This window comes from Schistocerca piceifrons, chromosome 2 (genome assembly GCF_021461385.2).
Source record: "Schistocerca piceifrons isolate TAMUIC-IGC-003096 chromosome 2, iqSchPice1.1, whole genome shotgun sequence".
NCBI classification, from domain to species: Eukaryota; Metazoa; Arthropoda; class Insecta; order Orthoptera; family Acrididae; genus Schistocerca; species Schistocerca piceifrons.
Window position 1 is genome coordinate 926,975,989 of NC_060139.1, and position 19,195 is coordinate 926,995,183.

The following is a 19,195-nucleotide window of genomic DNA, read 5'->3' on the forward strand; positions in this document are numbered from 1 at the left end:
TTGCGTCCCGTCTCTAATCACCACCTCGTCCTCCTCCTATGTTTTCCTTAGAATTTATAACAGCTTGTATCATTTCACTTTGTCGAAAGCTTTTTCTAGATCGACAAATCCTACGAGTGTATATTGGTTTTTCTTCTGTCTGGCTTCCATTATCAAGTGCAAAGTCGTAAGTGCCCCTCTGGTGCCTATAAATTTACTAAATCCAAACTGATCGACATTCAACAGATCGTTCTTCTGTATATTATTCGTGTCAGCAGCTTGGATGCGTGAGATGTTAAGCTTATTGCGCGATAGGTTCTGGGCCTATCTGCTTTTGTCATCTTTGGAACTGTCTGGATATTTTCTGAAAATCTCATATTACGTCGTCAGTCTCACAGATTCCACACACCAACGTGAGTAGTAGTTTGGTTGCCGTTTAAACCATTATTTTAGAAATCCCGATGGAATGTGATCCATCCCTTCTGCCTTATTTGATTTCAGTTCTTCCAGAGCTCTTTTAAATTCTCTGAAACTAGATCCCCTATGTCTTCGTTATCGGCTCCATTTTCGTTTCCTTTCAACTCTTTAGACGTCATCTCCTCAGAGTTGCCTTCAGTGTACTCTTTCCATCCGTCGGCTTTTGCCTCTGCGTTTAACAGCGGAATCCCCATTGCAGTCTTAATATTACAGCACTTGCTTCCAAGTTTGCCAAATGTTGTTTTGACTTTTCTGTAGCCTGAGTCAGTTCATCCAACATTCTCTGTCTAACCAAGATGTAATCCACCTGGAATCTTCCCTAATTTCCCGGCCTTTTCCAAGTATACCTCCTCCTTTGGTGATTCTTGAACAGAATATTTGCTGTTACCACCTGAAATTAGTTGCAGGACGCTATTAGTCTTTCACCTCTCTCATTCCTATTGCCTAGCCCGTAATCTTCTGTAACCCTTTCTTCTGCTTCTTCCCCTACAACCGCTTTCCAATCCCCCATGACCATCAAATTCTCATCTCCATTTACATACTGAATTACCTGTTCGATATCGTCATATACTTTATCTCTTCATTTTCTGCTTGCGATTCTACATGTATATCTGAACTGTCGTTATTGGCGTTGATTTCGTCGAATCTGATGAGAACAATCATATCACTGAACAGTTCGCAGTAACTCTCTCTCTACCTTACTTACCCGTTCATAACGAATCCTACTGCCGTCATACCTTTTTCTGCGGCTTTTTATACTACCTTACCCTTATCTTCTTTTCATTTCACTTCAGTGACACCCAGCCTTTGCACATCCCTTTTCAGATTTTCTAGCTTTCATACTACCTTCAAATTCTGACATTCCATGCTCCGACTCGTAGAACGTCATCCATTCATTGGTTATTCAATCTTTTTCTTATGGGCATCTCCCCCTTGGCACTCCCATTTCGGAGATCCGAATGGGGAGCTAATCCAGAATATTTCGCCGCTGTAGAGATCATCACGAAACTTTTTACATGAAAGCAACATGTCGTCTGAATATATATTGTGTGTCTTGATGCAGTGGTTTTCGTTGCCTTTTTCATCCTCATGCCGTTGATCACTGTTGAGTCTTCCACTTTTTGGGACAGTTTCACCGACCACGGGCAAGAAAGTGCCCTGAACTTTTGTCCCTCCTCCTGGCCCACATTATTCCTGGCCCACGGTTTGACGTAGACTTACTGAGTATTGCGCAATAATACTGATCGCCTGAGAGTGTTTGTGACGGTTGGTCAATACATTGAGGGAGACTGCAATACTTTTAAAATATTGAAGCTCTCTGAATGTCATGCTGAATAATGTGTACCGCCAGGCTGATAACGCTCAAAAAAATGCAGTTCCTGCCGATACTTCGTAGCTTATGCACGTATAAACAACTGTTATGGTGACGCCATATGAATACTAATACCTCAGGAAAGACATATGGAAGGAATCGTTTGTTAAGGTGCAGTCAAGTGGGTAGTCTGATTACAAATTTAATACTTATTCAGTAGCTCTAGAAACAGTCAACAAATATTTTTAACTGTAGGGAAATAACAGTGGAACTGCTTATTTGTGCAGTATCAAAAGCTTAACTTACTAACTTCAGATCTACGAAATAGGACTACCTACCTGCCCTCTGCGATAATGTCTCTTTCTCGTTTCAGGTTCTTAGACGCTTCCAGCACTGTGGAAAGTGAAGTCCGACGAGTGTATAAACAGTATGTTCTCTGTATATAAAAGGAATAACGAGGTTCATCCTTAAAGAAATTCCGATAGTCTCACGGATTTGCTGCAAGTTCCTTAAGCACGTTAGAATGGTCGTGTGTAGAACGCCTTCCAAGCCAATTTTCGCCCCTCACATTTTCTTCCCGTTTCTCTTATTTCAGCACGCAGCAGTTACAGTCGCAATACATGCGAGCGCCATGTTCGCTACGAAGGCAGAGTTCTGACTGACATGTTCCGGGCATAAATATTGCACAATAATTTTTACCGCTCTGTGCCTCGAACTTCCGTGCAGTAAATTGACACAACAAATTTTGAGTATGTGAGAGCCCCTTTTGCTAAGTCGCTAAGAGTGTTTTCCGTGAAAGGCAACGTTCCGGCTTTGATACTCGGTCCAGCAAACAGTTCTAATCCAACAGAAAGTCACATGTCAGTATACATCCGCTGCAGAGCGCAGCATTCATTCTGGATACTCGTTGTAGACATAAAAGGTTTTGTGGGGTTTTCAGTACCTGTTCTTTGGTGGGTTTCATCAAGACACTGATCGTCAGTGGGGTTCAAGTTCTCTCACCAGCGACAAGACGCAGTGCTCTTACTTCTAATAAACAGTGATAGCTATCGTCAACAAAGTTAGTAGAAGTTGGAGAATACCTAGTCATGTCATGAAAATAAAAGGGTACTTAACATCACATTTCCCTGCACAACCAATACAGTGAAATACATCAATATAAAATGTCACACAAATGGTAGCATTGTATCAGCACTGTGTAACAACTGTGAGATTATTAAGAACAGCCCTGCAAAAAATCAATGTAAATAAAATAATATTTTCTCAAAACGATTTGAAATGACTGACATGCGATTTTGTTGTATCTACAAAATAGCACCTAATTTCCATAGTTCATTTGTTACACAGTAGAACGATGATTCATCGTTACCTTGTACACGTGGACGGTGTAATTGTGGTTACATGTCACTAGGTAGAGAAAAGAAAAATAGTTACGGGGCGTCTTTCATTTCCATCTGACAGATCGCTCTCAGGTGGTGGGTGGCATGCGCCACAAAAAGGGGCGCCGGCCGCTTTGGCCGATCGGTTCTAGGCGCTTCAGTCCGGAACCGCGCTGCTGCTACGGTCGCAGGTTGGAATGCTGCCTCAGGCATGGATGCGTGTGGTGTCCTTAGGTTACTTAGATTTAAGTAGTTCTAAGTGTAGGGGACTGATGACCTCAGATGTTAAGTCCCATAGTGCTTAGAGCCATTTGAACCATTTAAACAAAAAGGGGCGTTTTCTTAGTCAGCCACATTTTGGCAGACGAAAGGAGGTACAGAGGATACACACAAATGTTCTGAGAAACCTCAGCACAGTAACTGTTTATTCTGAACTGGTGAAGGAATCAACAAAGCGGGCAACTTTTCGCATAAAACTTCAGACATCTACTAATTGCTGAATCGCAGTAAACTATCTCCCTAAAAATGCAGTTGACCGAAATTGAGCATGTTAAGTTTTGCCTACCTGCCTAAATGAAATGGCGTGAAACGCTGTGGGAGGTAGCTATTCACATAATTCACTTTGTAAAAATTATTTCTAACACAGAAACACTCCAAAAAATAATAGTCTTTTACTCACTTACTGCTGGTCAGCATTAACTTTCCTGCATCTCATTTCTGATCTTGCTTACGTGAAAAATCTGATGACTTTGATGATAAAAAGAAATGTCTAAGTAATGAGACAAATTAAGCTCACAGGATAAAGTCACCAAAAGAAACAGACATGACTTTAATAATGAGATAATTAAGGATGGAGCGGCAACATGCGTGACCTTTCGATTGTTAGATAAAGCACGAAACAATCCAGACAAAAAAACTCCATAATGGCTGCTTGGAAAGATAAAGATTCTAAAGATTAATATTTGCAGAAACATTAACAGTAAATAATAACGTATTTATTTCATAAGACAGTAAGTTGTTTCAATGACTCTATTCTGCGCTCGTCAGACTTAAAACTGGTAGGGTGGAGACGTCAAAACAAAATTAATGCACTAATGAGCATCAGATAATTTTACCAGAGTTGTGTACAACGTCGTACTGAACGATCACGAGAAGTGGATTACAGAGGGGCGGCAGCTGTCGCCGTAGGAAAACTGGGCAGGACCAGAAATAATTAGCGACGAAGATAACATAACAAACAGAAGATTTGCTCAACTTGTATTTCTCCAAGTGAACTAAGAATCGTTACAAATCATAAAGCAAGAAACAAAGTCCAGCTGTCACAATGTTCACGAGGAAAAGTCTGACAGTACTAAATCACGTACTATGGTGTCGGCGCGATGAGGCTCTGAGCGCGAGTGAGGCTGTGTCAACTGCTGCCGGCCATACTATACAGGGTGATTCAAAAAGAATACAACTTTAGGAATTTAAAACTCTGCAACGACAAAAGGCAGAGCTAAGCACTATCTGTCGGCGAATTAAGGGAGCTATAAAGTTTCATTTAGTTGTACATTTGTTCGCTTGAGGCGCTGTTGACTAGGCGTCAGCGTCAGTTGATGCTAAGATGGCGACCGCTCAACAGAAAGCTTTTTGTGTTATTGAGTACGGCAGAAGTGAATCGACGACAGTTGTCCAGCGTGCATTTCGAACGAAGCACTGTCTGCAGCTGATAAGATTAAAAGAATCGATTTCTGTGATTTTATCCTTGCTCAAATGGAAACAGATGAATCTTTCGTTTCAAAGATTGTGTTTAGTGATGAAGCAACTTTCCACACTAACGGGAAAGTCAACCGTCACAATGTCTGTATATGGGGCACAGAGAATCCGCGGGAAACAACTCAGTATGAACGTGACTCGCCTAAGGTGAACGTTTTCTGTGCCATTTCAGCCAATAAAGTTTTTGGTCCCTTTTTCTTCGAAGGTGCTACTGTAACTGGACTACAGTATCTGGAGATGTTAGAGAATTGGCTGTTCCCTCAGCTCGAACAAGAAGCACAACAATTCATATTTCAGCAGGATGGAGCGCCACCACATTGGCACTTATCTGTCCGTAACTACCTGAACGATGGATCGGCCGCCAGGCAGCCCGTGACAGAGCACTTCATCACTGGCCTCCAAGAAGCCCTGATCTTACCCCCTGCGATTTTTTCTCATGGGGGTATGTTAAGGATATGGTGTTTCGGCCACCTCTCCCAGCCACCATTGATGATTTGAAACGAGAAATAACAGCAGCTATCCAAACTGTTACCCCTGATATGCTACAGAGAGTGTGGAACGAGTTGGAGTATCGGGTTGATATTGCTCGAGTGTCTGGAGGGGGCCATATTGAACATCTCTGAACTTGTTTTTAAGTGAAAAAAAAACTTTTTAAATACTCTTTGTAATGATGTATAACAGAAGGTTATATTATGTTTCTTTCATTAAATACACATTTTTAAAGTTGTGGTATTCTTTTTGAATCACCCTGTATTGCGGCGAAAGAAGGGCTCATGGCCGGAGCCACTAAACGCGTGACTCAGAGCGAGTGCTCCATTGTGTCTGCCGGATCCCACACAACTGCTATCAGCGTCTCACAGAAATTTCCAGTTCCATTGCTATGACGCCCGTGAAGTGGTATCGATACCTGACACCACAATCAGTTTGTGCTGACAAAACTGAATCATTACGTAGAACAAATGTAGCGTTCAGAGCGTCGCTGGGATGCGTAGTACTGTTTTATTGGACCATTACCTGCTCATCACATAGTCGTGCTACAACGCTTAATTATTCTCTTTAGAGTGTCAGTTACAGATATACACTGTCTTCCATGACTCCGTATTTTCCTACCACTTCAACAACATTGAATACCAATCATTACCTGGACTTCCACATCAGTATAGAAATAATATTTACATTTACAGTGTTCTTAGTTTCAGAAAGGGGTTTTCAGTTGATTTCTTAACACTAATGGACAAAACATAAACACAAAAGGGAAATAATAATTCGTATTAATAACAATTACAAGTACTTATAAACAGTGTGACATTCGTCACTACCATCGCCAAATCCTATGTAGCGTCCTTTTTTCCCATTGCAAGCTCCCAACGACTGGTATTTAGATCGTAAATGCCGTTAATTCTCGCTGACTGTGGCAGGCTGAGAAGGGAGTTTGCTTAATTTTATCAGCAGGAATTACTTTTATTCATTTTTATATAAGCTTGCTGTCGGGAAGGATTTTTTTTTCTCTCGGCAGCGTAACCTTCCCTGACCATTCTGCCCGCTTTAGAATTGATGTTTAGGCCCATCAAAGTTCAGAGTACAATCTTATCGATAGAATTTGAGGTCGCAACGGATAACGCAATTGTAATTTTCGGGGTGGTCAGAGAAAACTACGTCCTGCACGAATCTAGTCTTGTGCCCATAATTTTTGTAAAGGGGCAGCGTGATTAACATGATTCTCTTCTCTTAGGTATGGTTTAAATGAGCAAGGCGAGAACGGAAATTACTTCGAAAAACAAAGTTAATTTTATTTTAACCAACATTAGACAAAAATTCACTAATTCTGCTTTGAATTTTCATTAAACTATGGACAAAGGTTATTTAACTGTGGACATAGATTATTTCTCCTTTGAATTACAAGCCGTGTTGCCTTTGATTTGCATAGTCTTGAGGGGGGAAGGAAAATCTTGGAGAGCACGTGGTCACTACACTACTATGCGGATACATACACATGCACTAAGTTATCACTGAAATGCAAATATCGTAACTATTTCTCTATGTAGATTTTCTATGTACAGTGGCTGGCATCGAGCAGGACTCGTGACTGGTATCTCCAGCGCGAAGCGCTTGAATACGAAACGATTCATCTTAGAAAAGCTACACTCGTCACAAAATTTTCAATAAGTTGTTAAAGATTGACACACGCTAGCATAAAAGTTCAGCAATCGCAAAAACTGGCTATAACTCCCTTTATTAGCTTTCTCGGTGGTTGCAGTTTGAAACTGTGCACTACGTGGCGGGTCGTAACGGAAATCTCGAACGGAAAAGATTATTCTTTTACCGGATAAATTGAACAAAAATCAATAAATGGTTTTTAATTAATCAATCGCGAAAAAGCCTATGATAAATAAATTGTTGACATTAAACATATTTAAACATTCAAATACCTTTGTCCTGATTTCGACGCAGCGTTCTGAAGGAACGTCTGGTTGCTTACCTGTCTTCCAAAAAACTCGCCGTAACCGTTGCGCGGCTCCCGAGCAGGTGGTTGGGGAGGCCCATGACCAATCTCTGCTAAGAAAACGTTTTTTTAGATTTTCGCGCCTCTTGTCGAACTCTCCTGTTCCTAGAATGAGATTTTCACTCTGCAGCGGAGTGTGCGCTGATATGAAACTTCCTGGCAGATTAAAACTGTGTGCCCGACCGAGACTCGAACTCGGGACCTTTGCCTTTCGCGGGCATGTGCTCTACCATCTGAGCTACCGAAGCACGACTCACGCCCGGTCCTCACAGCTTTACTTCTGCCAGTATCTCGTCTCCTACCTTCCAAACTTTACAGAAGCTCTCTTGCGAACCTTGCAGAACTAGCACTCCTGAAAGAAAGGCTACTGCGGAGACATGGCTTAGCCACAGGCTGGGGGATGTTTCCAGAATGAGATTTTCATTCTGCAGCGGAGTGTGCTCTGATATGAAACTTTTCTCCTGTTCCTGCTCTTTGCCTTCCACTGACTGTGTTAAAGTTGGTAGAAGATTCTGATCTCTGGTTCGTCTGCTACCACACTCAAAACATTCACACCTGACCACGTACTTTAAGGAGAGGTGGGTAAATGTAAACAGGGGCACAGGACGTGCATATTGTAATGAGAATAAAAGACTTTGACCCATAGTTGTTTCTACATGCATGTAATTTGGGGCTGAGATTGTAGATGAATTTACGCTGATAATGTCTATCAGCTGATAGCAACATAACACTGATTTTAACTACGTAACGAAACCTATTATGACGTTACACCATGAATTCTTGGATTTTAATGTTGAGTCTCTACAATACTTACCAGTATTTCTTTCTATGGTGTTTGTCGACACTACTGTGGTCAAGTCGAAAATAAATATTAACGCCTAATTTTTTTCCAAAATTGTAATAATAATGGAGCACCTTAGATGATCTAAATTTTTTCTCGTTGAAACTTCGTAACAGAAAACCAGCCATACCAGCACTTGATGCGCAGCCTTCTATTCCGGTCGATTCTATTAGCAGGTGGTAGTGTGCAGCCTTCCACATCAGCGAGATAGGTGCCGCAGTGGAACTCGCTCACCGTGTAGAACGCGCTAATCCGCAAGGCGAGCGCGCATCAGCAGCGCACTGGGTCCTCTACAGTACGGTACGAGTCTACTCAATACGCTGTTCTGCCGCCTCAGACCTCCAAAACGACGTAAACTCGTCCGTGCATCGACACACGCCAGACTATTAAAAGTATGGACCCCGTTTAATTAATTTTTTTCTTTTACATCAGTGAATTTGGTATGAATAATGAACCCTCAAGAACCAAAATACACACATCAAAAAAGTTTTGCATCGCCTCGGTTCCGAGAGTTCCGAAACCTGTACAGAAAATTGGAATAGAGATCAACGTAAATATCATTTCCGCCCTTTCTACTGCTCATTTAAAACCGACATTGCATGTTGTACCACCATACAGCGAGACCTTCGGAGGTGGTGGTCCAGACTGCTGTACACACCGGTACCTCTAATACCCAGTAGCAAGTCCTCTTGCATTGATGCATGCCTCTGTTTTGGCATACTATCCGTAGGTCCATCAAGGCACTGTTGATCGCGTTCCTCAACGGCGATTCGGCGTAGGTTCCTCAGAGTGTTTGGTGGATCACGTTGTCCAAAAATCAGCACTTTTCAATCTGTCTCAGGCATGTCTGGAGAACTAGGCTAGTCGAGCGATGTCGTTGTCCTGAAGGAAGTCATTCACAAGATGTGCACGATGGGCGCGCGAATTGTCGTCCATGAAGACGAATGCGTCGACAATAAGCTGCCGATATGGTTGCACTATCGATCGGAGAATGGCATTCATGTATCGTGCAGCCGTTACGGCACTTTTCATGACCACCAGCGGCGTACGTCGGCCCCACGTAATGCCACCCCAAAACAGCAGGGAACGTCCACCTTGCTGCACTCGCTGGACAGTGTGTCTAAGAAGTTCAGCCTGACCAAGTTGCCTCCAAACACGTCTCCGACGATTGTCTGGTTGAAGGCATATGCGACACTCATCGGTGAAGAGAACGTGATGCCAATCCTGAGCGGTCCATTCGGCATGTTGTTGGGCCCATCTGTACCGCACTTCATGGTGTCGTAGTTGCAAAGATGGACCTCGCCATGGACGTCGAGAAAGAAGTTGCGCATCATGCACCTTATTGCGCACAGTTTGAGTCCTAACACGACGTCCTGCGGCTGCACGAAAAGCATTATTCAATATGGTGGCGTTGCGGTCAGGGTTTCTCCGAGCCACAATCCGTAGGTAGCGGTCATCCACTGCAGTAATAACTCTTGGTCGGCGTGAGCGAGCCATGTTATCGACAGTTCCTGACTCTCTGTATCTGCTCCATGTCCGAACAACATCGCTTTCATTCACTCCGAGGCTCCTGGACACCTGCCTTGTTGAGAGCCCTTCCTGGCACAAAGTAATAATGCGGACGCGATCGATCCGCTGTATTGTCCGTCTAAACATGGTTGAACTACAGACAACACGAGCCGTGTACCTCCTTCCTTGTGGAATGACTGGAACTGTTCAGCTGTCGGACCCCCTCCGTCTAATAGGCGCTGCTCATGCATGGTTATTTACGTCTTTGGGCAGGTTTAGTGACATCTCTGAACAGTCAAAGGGACTGTGTCTGTGATACAATATCCAGAGTCAACCCCTATCTTCAGGATTCATGGGAACAGGGATGATGTAAAACTTTTTTTGATGCTAAAGAGCATGCTGACCCACTTTCGAAACGCGATGCAGCAGAGATTGTGCATCATTTGAGTTGGACAAGTTTTTGGTTGCTTTCCGGAAGTACGTGCCACCAGATATCTGCACACAAATCACAGTTTCGTTGAAAATTACGGGACGATAATTTCTGTTAGCGTTCCAAAGGTGTTTCATCGCTTTCATAGCAGGAGAATTTGGTGATCAAGACATTAAGATAACTTCGTTATCATGACACGGACAGTTACCTTGCTGGAACTGCCACCGCCGTAGGGGAAGAGAATGTAGGTGTTCGGCAGTGATATTCCCGCAGACCACAACTGCTGTTGTGCCTTCGATTGCCACTAAAGATCCCATGGAAGCTCCGGTGCACAGTACGCCACCAAGTTACTTGCGACTGTGGGGCAGTGCGTGCTGCGAAACAACAAAAGTGACTTATGCGATCAGGCGATACGTTTCCGTTGATCTACGTTCCAATCTCAGCGACTCCGTGCCTGCTGCAGTCGTAAATGACGAAGCAATTGTTTCAGCACGGGAACACGTACTGCTTGTCTGCTGCGAAGTCTTGTGTTCAACAGTGTGAGCTGGACGGTGCACTAAACACATCAGCTGCATTTTCAGCACCGATTGTAGTCAGACCAGTCACAGATCGCCGCCTATACCGCTCCACAGAGCAGGCAAACTTCTACGTTCTGTGTTGAGCGTAGAAATCCAACAACGTGTCGCCTACTGTTGGTTTCATCAACACGGCAGTTCGCAGCAGACGACCTCTACGTGTTACCATGTTAAAACAACGACTTTGTCTTTTACGACAGCAGTAGGCACGGGATCCTAGAGATTGGACGGGGACCAATTGTCACGTGTCACCTGGTCGAATTAATCACCTTTCTTGTTTCGGAACATGAACCACCTCACAGACGCAGGCAATCAGCGGCCGTATTATGCTACGGGGCACGTCCACCTGGGTTTCCATGGGACCTGTAGCAGTAATTCAAGGAACCATGAATATTATTGCCACCACCCGCATTCATTCATACTTGGTACCTTTCCCGACGCCGGTGCACGTTCCAGCCCGGCTGGAATGGTAATACAATGATTTCAGGAGCCTGACACTCAGGGTTACAGTACGGAAGGGCCGTTTGCTACATTCTCGTTAGCAGGTGCCGACACATACTAATGTGCACTGTGTTAAAGTTACTTATGCCAGTGAATTTCACCATTTTTTCTCCATTTCCCCATTTACGTCTCCTGCTTAACCTGCAGGAAAGGACAGATAGAATAAATTGTGGAAAGGGCCAAAATAAGAGGCTATCAGTTACACTTAAACATACAACCTCATTATTTGATCAAAAAAATTTTTGAACACACAGCTTTAATCTTTGGGACTTAATTACCGGATGAAAGCCACTTCAATTTAAAAACGGCTGAAGGCCTAGTGTGAAATTTAAAAGGCAAGCCTTATCTTAAAACAGTTCTTTAGTTAGGCTGAAGAAAACAAGTTAAATTCAAATTGGCTGAAGGCCTCTTAAAACTCCAAAGCATTAACTTTTTTAAATATCAACGTCCTTAGTGAAACAGCTTTTTTATTTAGGCTGAAGGCCTTAAGAACAAACAACTGAAACTCAAACTGGCTGAAGGTCGAAGATTTAAAAATTGAATAGGTTAAAATAAACAAGTTAAATTCAAATCGGCTGAAGGCCGAAGACTTAAAAATTAAAAAAAAAAATAAAACACCAAAGGGCTTAGGTGAAACAGTACTTTAAAGTAGGCTGAAGGCCTTAATAGTAAAACAACTCTAATTTAAAACACAAAACTGGCTAGAAGCCATACAAGTACCAACAATAAGTACAAATTAAAATAATAAGGCAGTACACACAAAGGCGCCCAGATGTTCGAGGGTCGGCCTGTAATTCAAACACTAACACTCACCTAGGTGAGACAGGCAGTCGGGTCAACCATTCAAAATCCGACGACAACCCAACTGACTGACAGTCAGAATAACGTAGAAGATACTGGCGCTCACAATCAATCATACATGGGGCTGTCAAACTACACACTGTGCTGGACGACAACAACATGATGAGGAAACTACACTGCCTGAAATTTACGTCAACGCCCAGGGCAAGTAACCGGAACTTTAACGGCCACAAGTCAGAAGTTTCCGCTGGTGCACTTCAATTCAAATCACCAAATACAGTGAAACTCCACTGGAGGGTTGCTAGGATTTTCGAACTTGAAAACTACATTGTTGCTCTTGGGAATATCCTAACAGCCGACAACGAACTCCGAAGGACACTCTAGTACCTTCCGCCGCGGAAGTCGAACACGTGGCAGAACAAATGGATGTGGTCAGCCCATAGAGGGTTCCGCCTCCGCAGCGGCTATTCCGCGCAGCGAGGGCGCCACGCTAAGCCACGTGCAGACAGCGGCCAATAGCCGCTCCCTCCGGTTTTGTATATAGGGACCCGCTCTGCCCTAGTCCAGTCTGCCCCTCCCCGGTTCTATAAAGCCCTCCAAATCCTCGAACGCCATGCACTCCGCCTCGCCTTCCGCATCCGCCTTCCATCCCCCACGCGCATCCTCTACGACCTTATCCCCTTCCATCACCTTCTCCTTTTCCTTGTACACATCCACACACTATATATTGTCCGGCGCCTTGACCCCCTCACCCCCTGGTTTCTCCCATCCTCTCCACCCCCAACCAGTTGCCGCACCTTTACCATTGTGTCCCACCCTCTCTCCATCTCCACACCCTCCATCTCCTTTCCCACCACAACTTCCACCGTCTACCCTTCCCGGATGATGAGCTTCGCCCTGACATCTACCCTTCCTACTAACTCTAACCCCCTCTCCCTGCCTCCTCCTCAGGGCTCCCTCTCCTCCCCCTCCCTCCTCCTGAGCAGCTTCCCCCTCCTACTCCATCTGTTGTGCCTCCTTTTCCAGTGTCTCTGCGCTCCTTCCTGCCCTGTCTTCTCTCTTCCTCTCCCACCCCACGTGTCTCCTGCCTCTTCGTGAACCCACTGATGTCCCTCCTCTCTTCATCCCGGCGCTTCCCCAGCTACCCCATGCTCTCCCCTCCTTTCCATCCTCTCTGACCTTTTCCCTCGGCAGGTCCCACCTGGCAGTTTTATTCTTCATCGTGTGTGCTCCAAGTGGGTTTTAAGTGTGTTGTTCCAGAGTGTTTTTACTACTATGGCCGACTTTTAATCTGTGCCTGCGCATTCAGTGTCTTCTCTGTGTTTTAAGAATCGCCAATTGTGTTTTTAACTTTCTGGTGACTTTTTTAACTGTACCCCATGAACGTCCCCATGTCAGTGTATATTTTACCTCCATTTTCTCCCCTTACTCTGTTTTATGTTCTCCTTTTTTATCTCCTTATGTATGTATCATTTTATTCTTGTTTTAGTTGTAATGTCACTCGGCTGAAGAGCGGAGGATTGTGCCGCTGACAGCCCTCCCCTGCCCATATGGGGCAGGGGAATCAAATCACAATAAAGAAAAAAATTGTCCAATGTAAGCTTTCACAGCTGGTATTGTCTTCACTTAAAACTTCTGGGCTGATAGGCCGTGGTCGAAATATAAAACTGTCTCCTGACGTTTCGTCTCCAATTGCGGGAGACATCCTCGGAGGTAAAACGGCGAACTGTGGGCCTATCAGCCCGGAAGTTTTAAGTGATGAAAACCTAGTCCAGTTAGTCTGGTACGAGCTCTGAATTTCGTTTCTATCTTGGCAGTACTGCTTTCTGGTCGTTGCTCGTTGTTGACATCTGCCTGGCTCTGGTTCTGAGTGGATTTACTGTTGGTGTTTGTTGTTGTGGTTTCCACAAGCCTCCATTGATTATCTCTTCCTTGTTGTGTCGGTCATAGTCGGTCGTGGTAGGTTGTCAGTTGTCGTTGGTCTGTCGCCCGACTCGACCTGTGTTTACGACTCGTCCTGTGTTTACCCGGTGGTGCATGCTCCACCGCCGGCGGCTTCCCCGCCTGGTGGCTCCGATCCAAAGCCCAAGGCGTTCCTGCAGTTGGTTTTGGTTACTACAGACACCATGTGAACAGTTGTGACTTGCTGGTAGGTTAAACCAAAACTCAACTTTCGTGTCCAGGAGCGGTGAGCCACGGACCTCGTAGCCATGGGAACAGCGCCACACTCCCCAACACTGCATAGAGACCGCCAGTGGGCCCAGCCAAACTACACCCCTCCAAGAATTCCTCACTGCTCCACACCAACAGACCGACCCCTCAGAACCACATTTAAAATAACTCGTCCATCAAAATAACGCAAACTACACAATGTTTCACGAACTAGACAATGCCAACGGCAGTGACTGTACAATAACAAGGATGAATCACGAGTTGGCACACCCAGCCAACCCATAAGCGATTGCCAGCCAAATACACGTCGTCCAACAAGACGACCAACCGACGACCAACCAAAATCGTCCCCAGTCAAATCATGTGTGTCGGCATCCATCGGGCGAGTCAAGGCGGTCCAGACCTCACTCCTGCTGCACCCCGACTGAACTTGTGACGCGTGCCAACTCAAACATTGCCAGGTCCGAAGTAACTGCTGACGCGTTTCAACTGACTGGTCGACAAACCACGTCCAGGAAGTAATAGCAGTCCAGCAAAGATAATACGGCAGGGCTTATATCGGTAAACGCTGCTGCTGCCGTTCATGGGCAGGCAAAGCAGCAACTCAGTGACTCAATTAATTGAAATTAACATAACGAGATGGCAATACAGCAAAAACAGGATGTTAAATAAGAGATGGCATGACCACGAGCCATGCACGGCTCACGTCCCTAGTTTCATTCCCCAATCGTCTCTGCTCCGCTGACAGTCTACACTTTCTTTACAGCGCCATGGTCCCGCAACATCACCAGCTGACATTCACTCTCCCAGTGGATAGAGGGCATAATGTTTGGGCTCATCACTATAGATACAAATGAAAACAAGATGATCATAAATTTTACAAACATAGGCTTTAAATGCTCAGTGTGTTCTCCTCCTGATGCACAGAAAACATCTTACTGGTTGCGGAACTCACCCCACACGCAATAGCCGCTCTCATATTACGAAATTTACCGCTGCCACGAAACACTTCCGCAGGTCTGTCGCAGTGGCTAGCAGAGGCAGAACGTAAATGTAAACCATCTGTTTTACAAATCCACACAAAAAAAGCCACACGGTGTGAGATCAGGAGAGCGTTGTGGCCACGGGCCATATCTATCACTGAGGAAGTGATTAACATCCCAAAATACTCTGATAACAAGATGAGTGAAGCTCCATCCTGTTGAAATCTGAAGTCTCATGAGCCTTCGGGAGGTCGCTGTTGTTCCAACATATTCAGACACGTTATTTCGCTAATAGTTTCCTTAGCATAAAGGAGTGGCCCATCGTTTTATGCGTTTTTATGTATAAGGGAGACGGGGCGAATACCGACATACTAGTCAGTACCGACACAATCGTTTCTTCAGCTCATTACCGCTGCAGCCTGTGGGAGACAGTGCTGCAGTATAACGGATGATGCCAGGAGGAGGGTGCATAGGCGACAAGTTCTTGTAAATGACAATCTGCTTGTCGCGTTAAATTATTTTTTTTTAATTTTGATGCTATTTTTGGTTTATTTTTAAACTGAGATAAGATTTTCAATACCTTTTTAATGGTGAGGACAACAATGTGGCTAGATAGTATATTTTCTAGTGCATCTTTTAGCATGAGTTTTTGAACTCTTCAAAATTTAGTAGTCATTAGATTCTGGTCTCTGCCATTATGTCTGAGTGCGGTAACATCGATAGGCAAAGATGAGCCAACGTCGACAGTGAGTCAACAGTTGCGACACTCTAAACTTCATAATGAAGTTGTTTGCGCTTAAGTAATGTCTTAAATCAAATTTACGAAGATGAAGATAAGAAAAAACGTCAGAGAGGGATAAGTTGGCAGAACAGATCCTAAATAAGGCATTAAGTTAGAGAAGTCAAGGAGATTACCAGACAGCATATCAAAGGAGTAGAACATACTAAAAATTACATTTTATGATAGATTAAAATCAAATTCGGACAAGAAAAATTCCTTGGTGGAGAATATCTGTTTTTACTCCTGAGAAATGACAAGAATTAATCAACGATGTGACTAGATTGGCACAGTTATCCCTGCACCATTTTCCCTTTTGAGACGCGACGAATTGCCTATGACCTTGAAAAGAAAGTAAGCCTTAAGAGAAATTTCAATAAAATTTCCAAAATCGCTGGAGAAGACTTGTTTGTTGGTATTAAAAATATAAATTCTAAAATAAACATTAGAAAACCATCAATAGTGTTTCAATAAAATTGAAGTTGATTTACTTTTTCTAGAAAAACCTACTGTGTAAATATTTTGATATGTGTTAAGATAACAAAATCTTACTTAGAAGAGGAATTTTATTCTTTTTATATTACCCGGGTACTCGGGGTAATATTGACTGGTTGCAGGGTTGAGAAAATTTTTATATAGCTTTGAAGGTCAGTAACGATCTGTTCCTTTCTGTTCCATTCCACTGACTATCAATGACAATCGACTCGCCATTAATCCCGGCCTATTAACAGGCTAGCTCATTTCGATTATCTTCATACTTAAAAAAAAAATAAATGGCTCTGAGCACTATGGGACTTAACATCTTAAGTCATCAGTCCCCTAGAATTTAGAACTACTTAAACCTAACTAACCTAAGGACATCACACACATCCATGCCCGAGGCAGGATTCGAACCTGCGACCGTAGCAGTCGCGCGGTTCCGGACTGAGCGCCGAGAACCACTAGACCACCGCGGTCAGCCATACTTAAAAGATGTGGAGGTTATTGCCCAGACATTAATGTCTCAACACCAATTGACAGGGAATTTTTTGTTAGAAAGTTATGGTGCTTTCAACCAAGAAATGTACTTTTCTTGTTGAAATTGTGTTCCGGCAATAATTACAGAGATTTAGTGCAAGAGGCATGTGCTGAAAATTTTCTATATTTGTGGAGCATCAGAGTCAGTAATCGCCTACACTCTCTTTGTGACTTAAAAATTGTAATAACGGCATGCGTGAGAAGCATAGCACATTCAGATCTACAGAAAGTCAAGATTTTAAACATGACTGAAACAGCAACTGTTGACATTCTTCACGGTGAATGATGACAGCCAAAACAGTTGCAGGATAAAGATTTATTAAAATTCTTGACCACGGTTTCGGTATAACTGAATATACCTTCATCAGAAGTAAAATACACTAAAATCACATCCTGCAATGGAGATTCATAAAACAATTTTGCCAAATGGAGATGATGTTTTAACTACTGACGACGCCTTTGGCACATTTTTATTATAAATATTCATTGCAGGATGTGATTTTAGTGTATTTTACTTCTGATGAAGGTATATTTAGATATACCGAAACCGTGGTCAAGAATTTTAATAAATCTTTATCCTGCAACTGTTCTGGCTGTCATCATTTACCGTGAAGTCTGCAGAAAGTGTTTTCCAACAAAATGAAGTGGGTTAAGATTTGTACAGCCGCTTGTGAACTTCATTACGAACATAATTTGTAATTGCATAGCAACTTATCGAACACCCTGTATTTCAATTCGCTTTTGAGTGTAAAACACTTCTAATTTTTAAAGTTTTCGTCGGTATATGACGGATACATTTGCCATCATGGATTCGCTGGCTCGAATCATGCCAGTAGTGACCTCTCTTTTAACTCTTCTTTAAATTCCATATATACTAACAAACGGAAATTTTAATTAACGAATATTAAATTTATAATTTTTCAATAAAATTAACATTTTTAATTTTGTTTATTACAGCTCATGTGAGAATTCATTAAGTTTTGATACGTGTACGACGCTGTTGTTATAAGGAACAAATTATATTCTTTAAGAAAACTCTTCAGTTACTAGAAAAAGTATTTACTTTTCTATTTAATATTCCAAATTTTTTACCAAATTTTAATTTTATGTGAATACTCCCACTGCATGTGAAAAGTAATTAAAAATAAAAGGTATTTTTGTTACAAATTACGATTTATTATTTGTTAAGTAAGACAACCATGTGTAAAATAGGTTTAATTCAGATGGAAGGTAAAAAAATGCTATTATCGAGTCTGACACAGGATCCTTATCGTTCCCCTAACAATTGCATTACATTTTCACCTAATGGCGAATTAATATACTAAACGGCTAAAACAGTCACCCAGTCAACAAATCCAAATTGCAGATTGCCTATCTAATGGCTTTCAGTAGAAAAATATTTGATTTTCAGTATTCTGTACAATTATTGGCGGAATTTCAAAATTTAAAATACTGTCATAATCTACTCATTAAGAGATACACGGTCCATTTACATTAATGTGACCACCACCTATGTTCGGCATCAATGTTGTACCGCCTCTTGGAAAACCTTCTAAAAACCGTAGTAAAGTACTACTATAACCACAGGTGAACTGTGTCAATAACGAATAAAAATTTGCGTTTTTATGCGTGTAAATGTGCTTTCAGGAATGAAATATTAATACGGAATCAGAAAACTCTATAGATTTATATATTTTGAACATAAAAATATTATTGATAAATATATTTCTGTGTGACAATTACTACGAATACCAAACACTATGTCATGTCATGGAATTTCTATAATTGTAGGATAAAGATTTGGGTGAATAAAATGATCACTCTGGTGTCAACTCTCGAAGCTGTTAGACGCTTTTGTCAGAGGCTGCTTTGTTAACTGTACGTAAATTTTTCCATAATATATGTATAAAAAGTATTTGTTCTTTTAGTCGCATTTCATACCTCTTCTATGTGAATACAATTATGTGGCAATAATTAATTATTGTCAGAATTCAAGCTTTATCATTGGCCATCTGCCATTCTTTTGTGGTAATGGCGCGTTGGCGGCCATTATGTGAAATATAAAAAATCCCATAATTTTAGGGCTGCATCCACAAGAAAACGGGAAAAATACTTTAAATATTTTTTGCTATCAGGAAGAGAAAATATTCTTTTTTCAAAAAAGTTTTCCTTAAATATTCATG